This window comes from Anomaloglossus baeobatrachus, unplaced genomic scaffold (genome assembly GCF_048569485.1).
Source record: "Anomaloglossus baeobatrachus isolate aAnoBae1 unplaced genomic scaffold, aAnoBae1.hap1 Scaffold_379, whole genome shotgun sequence".
Taxonomy (NCBI): Eukaryota; Metazoa; Chordata; class Amphibia; order Anura; family Aromobatidae; genus Anomaloglossus; species Anomaloglossus baeobatrachus.
Genome location: NW_027443133.1, coordinates 927 through 8,581, shown reverse-complemented (window position 1 = coordinate 8,581; position 7,655 = coordinate 927). Strand labels below are relative to the sequence as shown.

At 43.8% G+C, this 7,655-nt stretch overlaps 1 pseudogene; it reads left to right on the top strand.

Moving 5' to 3' along the window:
- The first annotated feature begins 5,979 nt into the window (after window positions 1–5,979).
- On the top strand, window positions 5,980–6,185 carry LOC142274709 (U2 spliceosomal RNA; annotated as a pseudogene).
- The last annotated feature ends 1,470 nt before the right edge of the window (window positions 6,186–7,655 follow it).

Here is a 7,655-nt window from a genome sequence, read left to right as displayed (position 1 = left end):
GTAGGGACCAACAAGGTGAGACAAGGGGTATCAGGATAGGGTCAAGTAGGTATGAATGTAGTAATGGGGCAGGCATAGAGAATTGTATGTGAATGTGAATTACAATAAATCACTAAGGAAAGGAATATGTGAGTGTGTGCCTAATGTAAACTAATATTGTACTGGCAAAATTATAGATGGAAAGGGAAAAGGGGAGGGGGGAGAGAGGAGGCTGTAATTGACTACAAGGGTATGAGTTATGAGTGATCATAGGGATAGTGTTACATAAGTGGAAATACCTATGGAGGACCGGATGTGTAAGCGCATACCTTATACAAACCTATAGAGTGCTGATGGGTGAGAGTGTGATGTTAGATATAAGACATCCTATAGTGAATAGTGAGCCGTAATCAAGTGCAACAGGGATATTTCACGTGACTATGGGAACCTGGAAGGTAAAGAAAGGGGAGAAAAAACTGTTAGACAAGGTAATCAGACATAATGTAACCAGTTGATCAGACATGATCACCTGGTTTGAGACCCCCTGCCTTACACTATATAGATATCATGTTCATTCCCCATCTATCTTGCTCAGGAGAGCATCTCCCTCCCCCGGCACCAAGAGCAGCTCATACTGAATTGTTACATTGACTAGTAACACTGCACACAGAAATGCACCTTAATATTCCACTGTTAACCCTTTCCTCCCAGCAGTAACACACAACTCCTCACCTTGATATCATGGTGATTTATGGTCAGAATGACTTCAATGCGATCAGTGATTTCTATTCTAGCTCTGCTCACATAGATTTTATATCCACACTCAACTATAGGCCGTTCTTCATATTTTGGGGGCTTTTAGTCAGATATACTAGTTTGTGCCTGTATAGTATTGGTGTAGATGGGAGTGTAGGGCATGGGTTACATGGCACTGTGGTGGAATACTGATGGGAGGTATTGGTGCTGTGTTTGATGCTTCTACTGGGTATTTTCCTACAAATACTGGAACAGCTCACTGCTTAGAATGATCCTTCCCAGCTCTATAATATATTATATATACCCCACAATGCAGGCTCACACACACATTTGTCTCAAGTGTGTTGTAGGGACACAGATACAGTCTTGGTCATGTGACTAAAGGCTACTTTACACACTGCGATATCGGTCCCGATATCGCTAGTGTGGGTACCCGCCCCCATCTGTTGCGCGACACGGGCAAATCGCTGCCCATGCCGCACAACACCGACCAGACCCGTCACACATACTTACCTGCCCGGCGACGTCGCTGTGTCCGGCGAACCGCCTCCTTTCTAAGGGGGCGGTCCGTGCGGCGTCACAGCGACGTCACTGAGCGACCGCCCAATAGCAGCGGAGGGGCGGAGATGAGTGGCCGGAACATCCCGCCCACCTCCTTCCTTCCTCATAGCGGCTGGGAGGCAGGTAAGGAGAGGTTCCTCGTTTCTGCGGTGTCACACGGAGCGATGTGTGCTACCGCAGGAGCGACGAACTACATCATTACTGCTGCAGTAACGATAATCGAGAATGGAGACCCATGTCACCGATGAGCGATTTTGCACGTTTTTGCAACGATGCAAAATCGCTCATCGGTATCACACGCAGCAACATCGCTAATGCGGCCGGATGTGCGTCACAAATTCCGTGACCCCAACGACTCCGCATTAGCGATGTCGCAGCGTGTAAAGCCCCCTTTAGTGGGAGTGGTGTACAGGGTCTTAGCAGTAAAGAGTATTCCATATTTCTGCCAGATACCCACAGAGATATTGAAATTTGAAAAAAGAGACTTCTGCTCATTGAAGGTAAGAACTGCTCACATAGCGTTCAACTCCACAGCAAACGAGTGCTCTAGCACTGGCATCTCAGCAGGGATATTCCCCTACTACACATGTGTGTCTAGGTCACTGTGACAGTTTACAGGACATAACTCAGGGCACCTAGACAGAAGGCAGAGGGACTACTTTCTATTTCTGGTGTAGAGCTTAGTACAATATATATATATTTATACTATTACATGGGACACATGTACCTTGTATTACCATTATTCGCTGTATATGAACCCCTTTTCTCCGGGCATTATTTGTCTATAGCATTTTTCACGAACCTGAGGCAACTGAGAACCCTTCAGTGAAGGAATTCCACTAACCCTCACAATACCTACCAGGGGCCTCCCTGCAGTAACTCAGGTAGTTGTACCCATTCTCTTTCCGCATTCTATGTGTTCTTCTTCTTTCTTCTTTTTTTTCTTTTTTCTTCTTTTTATTTCTATCATGTAGTTCAGGGGTTTATAGATATATGTCCTGCATCTCATATTTCCTTTAGTGGTGCTTCTTACCCATTCTCATATCATTTACCCTAGTATTTCATGATCCTGAGGCGACTGAGAACCCTTTAATAAAGGAATCCTTTTTCACCTGAATTGTCAAGTGATACTTACCAGTGACTATCACGTAATGTTACAGGTAGTTCCATTTTCTTCCTCTTCTTTCTCTCCTTTCTTCTTTGTCACACGGTCCATTGTGTTATAGCCCACGTGTCATGATAACACTTGTACCATCTTTTCATTTAGATTCCACCTACAATTATTTACCGATTCCAGTTCTGGAATAGGCTTTCATCATCTACTCACTAGAATTCTCAAGTTCATAAGGTACTGAGACATATACATGTTCACACCATTATAAAGAACAAAGTATAAACATTGAGGTTTTTCTCACACCCATGTTCCTGTGTTCTTTGATATGATATGTGTTCATTTCCTTCACTATATAGGATTGCAAGTTTTCCATTTGTACCTTAATGGCAATGACGCTATACAATTGAACACATATCATCCTGTTATCCATATAGGTGTGTATTTACCTGCTTGACTATTTTTGGTTGTTTGATCCAGAATGTTTCTCCAGATAGGTCATGTGGAAATTTTCTTTCCTCAGTACAAATGTTTTCACTATGGCTTTGGAAAATTTTTTTGTATGTGCATCATGGTCATTTGACCCATTGTACTCTCAAGTAGCAATATATTGTACTGTTATGTTGTACTATGTACTAATTACGTGTTTATATGGTTTTGTAACCCTTTATGATCTTAGATAACTTTATCCTTGATAAAGACCTAAAAACAAGCTCGAAACGTTGGATGAATTATCCTTTTGCACAAATAAAGAATTTTCAGCATTCTAAGAGTTCTTTTCTTACGTTATTGATCACTATAGTGTGCCAGAGCTATTTCTATTGAATTAACTCTTATTTTTTCTGAGCACCTGCTATATACACAGTGAGCCAGACATATTCAATTTTCATTCAGAAGGCAGAGGGAAGCCTTAGCAGCTGAGCCTATATCTTGGCTTGTGAGCATTAGAACAGGCCGGCGATTACAGGGTAACATGAAAAATGTCCAGCTTGCATTATGACTAGAACATGACAATATCCTTTTAAGTACTAACCTATGATGCGTTCCTAAGCAGTTGATGTTATATGTTCTACATTTCATTTTCTGCATACTTTACAAGTAGTAGAATTTGCTTTGATATAGGCAACTGGATTTTCACAATGAAAAGGCAAAGGATAACGCCCGAAAAAGACGCCATACATTATGTCAGTGCCATCACTGACAAACCTGGATTGACCATGAAATACATCAATCCCCTTAAAGGTGAGTTAAAACAAGTTTTAACTAAATTGCCTTAATATTGTCATGCATTAGAATGACTGTCTTAGGTAATGATAAATATTTTCTACAGGAAGAGGAGTGTTTGCTGAAACTGAAATCGAAAAAGGGAGTTTTGTTGCAGAATATCGAGGTGAGCTCACGTATGCACTTACGATGGTAGACAACTACTCGAGATTTATGGTTGTGGTACAAGTCAAAGATCTAATGGCCCATACTGCAGCGAAGGTCTTCCAAGCACACTTATGCAGACCTCATGGCTACTCAGAGAGAGTCCTCACAGATCAAGGCACTGCCTTTGAAGCGGAAATCTTCAAGGACTTCTGCAGCTTTTACCGATGCAGGAAGATGCGTACTACACCCTACCATGCTCAAACCAATGGTTATCAACCTGCTCAGGACTTTACCCCATATTCCAGATGTGGCCTTACAAGTGATTTATAGAGGGGTAACAATACGTTGGGATCATCGGATCTAATCTCCCTTTTTATACACCCTAAAATCTTGTTTGCGTTAGAATAAACAATAACATCATAAAGGTATAGCAGTACCGTTTCAAAGTTTCGGTGTCCCAAGCAGCATTCCATCAGCCTCTGGAAGGTTCCTGGCAAATTGCACAGCTCGAAGGGCATGCTTTTGAACTCGCAGAGACCCATCGGGGTGGCAAAGGCGGTCTTCTTCCGGTCTGCCTCAGCAACGGACACTTGCCAATAGTGACTAGTGAGATCAAGGGTAGAAAAATAATTTGCAGTTGTCAATGCAGCTAGCTATTCCTCAATACAGGGGAGTGGTGCTGTCCTTCTTCTTTAACAGGACCAACGGAGCTGCCCAGAGGCTACAACTGTCACGGATAACCCCAGCCTCCTTCATGTTGCTCAACATGTCCTTGGTACACTGGTAATGTGCAGGTAGATTTGGCTTATATCTCTCTTTGATGGGTGGGTGTGCACTTGTGGGGATGTAGTGTTTGACCCCTTTTATTTTTCAAAAGTCTAGCGGATGTTTGCTGAAGACTTGCTCGTATTCTTGCACTAGCCTGTAGACCCCCTTCTTGTGATGTGAAGGTGTGGAGTCAGTGCCTACGTGTAATTCCTTACACCACTCCTCTGGCTGACTTGGTGAGCTGTCACTGAATGGGTGGGCTGAAGCAATGGTGGATGCTGCTGTTTGGATAGCATGTGTATCTACTGAGAACAGCTTATCAATGGTGGCAAATCGGAGCAGCTTAATCTTTTGCTCTCCGCAGTTCAACACTCTCATGGGCACTCTTCCCTTCCATATTAATGAATAAAACTATGATGTAAATAGCATATAGATACCCCACAAATGCAGATAAAAGTAGGTTATGGGAAAAGGGGGAAGAGAGAAACAGGAAAATAGTGGAATAAAGTATAACTTCCAGGTGGGAGAGGAAATGGCAGCACAGCCAGTGGAGGTGAAGCAAGGGGAGCCTGCAACTAAAGAGTTGAGAGCGTTATCACATGGTGACTGAGCCTGATTGTAACGGGAGCATAGAGGTGCCGATCCTGTCTTACCTGCGTTGGTGTAGAAGTGGGTGTCCTGTGGTGGAGTCAGCTATGTGCAGTGGTGGCCGTGGGTTCTTTTATGTGCGACCGTAGTAATAGCTGTGCCCACTTCCTGTATGGGAATGGAATGCAGTGAGTCTAATGGAACGCACGCCTGCGCATTTGTGTTTAACGTCGCGCATGTGCAGAACGGAGAAAAGGCTGCGCTCACTTCCTAATGAAAGGGAGTGAGACGCAGCTGGGAAGGGAAAAGATTAGGGTTTGGGGATGATGAAAGGGCTTTCTACGGGCAAGGATGGCAAAGGGTGGCAGTGACGGAAAGTCAGGCAGATGGTCCTGTCCTGTCCTGTCCGTCCGTCTTTTTGTATCATGAATTGGAAAGACTGCAAGGGGGAGGGGAGGTGCTTGTGCCCAAAAGGAGGAGTTATTCAGATTCATTGCAGTGGGCGGCGGCTGCAAAAAGTACCATTCTCCTTGTTTTTGCTCTGCAAAACAGCCTTTTCAAGGGTTTGGCTTGGGTGACAAAATGTCTTCTGTAGGCGTGGGTTTGTCTCCCTCTCCCTAAGATGTGTCCGGTATAGGCCAGGGTGCCACTCAAGGCCGTAACCAATTCGGGTTATAGCTTCTCGGCCTTTTGGCTAAGATCAAGTGTAGTTTCGGAGGACGCTACCTTGGTCGGTACTGGAAGGTGCCTGGGATTGCACGTCTGCCGGCCTTGAGGGAGTGTGTGCGCCTTCTGGTGACACATAGCCCTCTTGTGCCTGGACGGTTCCCAGGCAACGGGAGGCGATCACCTTTGTTATTTTGAAGTCCTACTGATAAACAGAAAAAAAAAAAATTAAATCTGTTCTTATCAGTTTAATATCTGATACGTCCCCTCTCTAGGGACCATATATTAAATGGATTTTTAGAACAAGGAGATGGAAAAAATCTTGCTCTGTCCACTCCACGCATTGACCTGGTATTGCAGTACCTCCAGGACCGGTGCACCCCTTCTTAACCGAGTTTCCAAAAGCAGAACTCAATTCACCTGATTCAAATGAGCCTCATTAGTGAATTGAAAGAAAGCAAAAACTTTATATGCACCTCAATTTGGCCAATTCACTTTTCACACTTTCACCCTTTTTTTTATCTTTCACACCTTTTACTTGCTTTATTGATGCAAAAGCTGTGCCAAATAGCAAACTCATCTCCACTCAACTTGACCAACTCTGCTATGTCCCGTGCAGTATCTTATTCTCAGTCTTATCTAGATCATTTGCAATTGAATAGAATAGATCCCTTTTGGACACATTGGATTCAGCTGCTGCAGTGACTGCAGGTGTTAGAAGATGCAGACTTGGCATCAGGTGCTGTCTATCAGATTCCACTCCAATTAAAGCTTCCATTGTTTTTCGGTGTTTTCTTTGAGCAATGATGATGTCTTTAGTGATCTGTTGGCTCCCTCTCCTGGAGGAAGAGTTTGCTTGCTCTTGGACTTTCAAAAAGAGAGGTCATGATAGACATTTAGCTTCTGAGCCCAATTGGGGACAGTCATGGGTGATGAATGTTTTGCAACCTGCTGCGAAGCCTGATACCGCAATATAAGGAACGTCAAATACTAAGAATGGGCGGCCTATGAAAGAATTAGTACTTTCATTAAGCATACTTAAACGGCTAATTGGGAATAGACAAACTGTAAAAAGCCCTCTGAGAAAGCCCCTCTCTATCCTTTGTCAGTAAGCTTTTCTGTAGTCTGCCTGTTGATGTATTTTCCGTTTGAACAGTGCACAACATGAAGTGACGGAACACTGGCTTGTCACAATGTCCCCCGCTGACATCACAATAGCGCTGCTGCCTAGAAAGCCAGCTGCGCAGCAGAAGTTGCTCTTTGGGTGGGATGGTGGGCTAATGTATCTATTCCTGCTTGGTGAGAGTTTGACATGATCTAGAGCAACGAGTTCCAGCGGCTAGCGGTTGATTATTGGCTGTAATGGGGCTTTCTGGCTGGTGCTAGCCTTTCTTCTTAGCACACAGGAACCACAATCCCTACACCATGCTTCGATGGATTCTCTCATCCCAGCCCAGTAAAACTACATATTTCACACAGTTATAGGCAGCCCATGGGCATTCACCTGGATTAAAACCCATAACAGCTCATAGACCAAACAATCAATCTACCACTGGACCAAAGACAGGAAGCTAAATCCACTGCCTGCGGTAACTAACTTAATCCTATAGGCTACTCACACAACAAACCCAAGAGAAAGGAAAAAAACATGGCTTCGATTATCCATCCAATGAAAACGCATAACCATTGTGAGCCATTGGACAATGCAATTGCACACATGGTGACATGGTGCACGGCCCAATGAATCAAGTCTGTACTTCATATTCACGGTTTAAGCCCTTGGGTTTTAATGTGTCCAGAGTACATATCCAGAAAGATTCCCTTTTTTTGTGCTAAGCACAAGTCAACAATACAT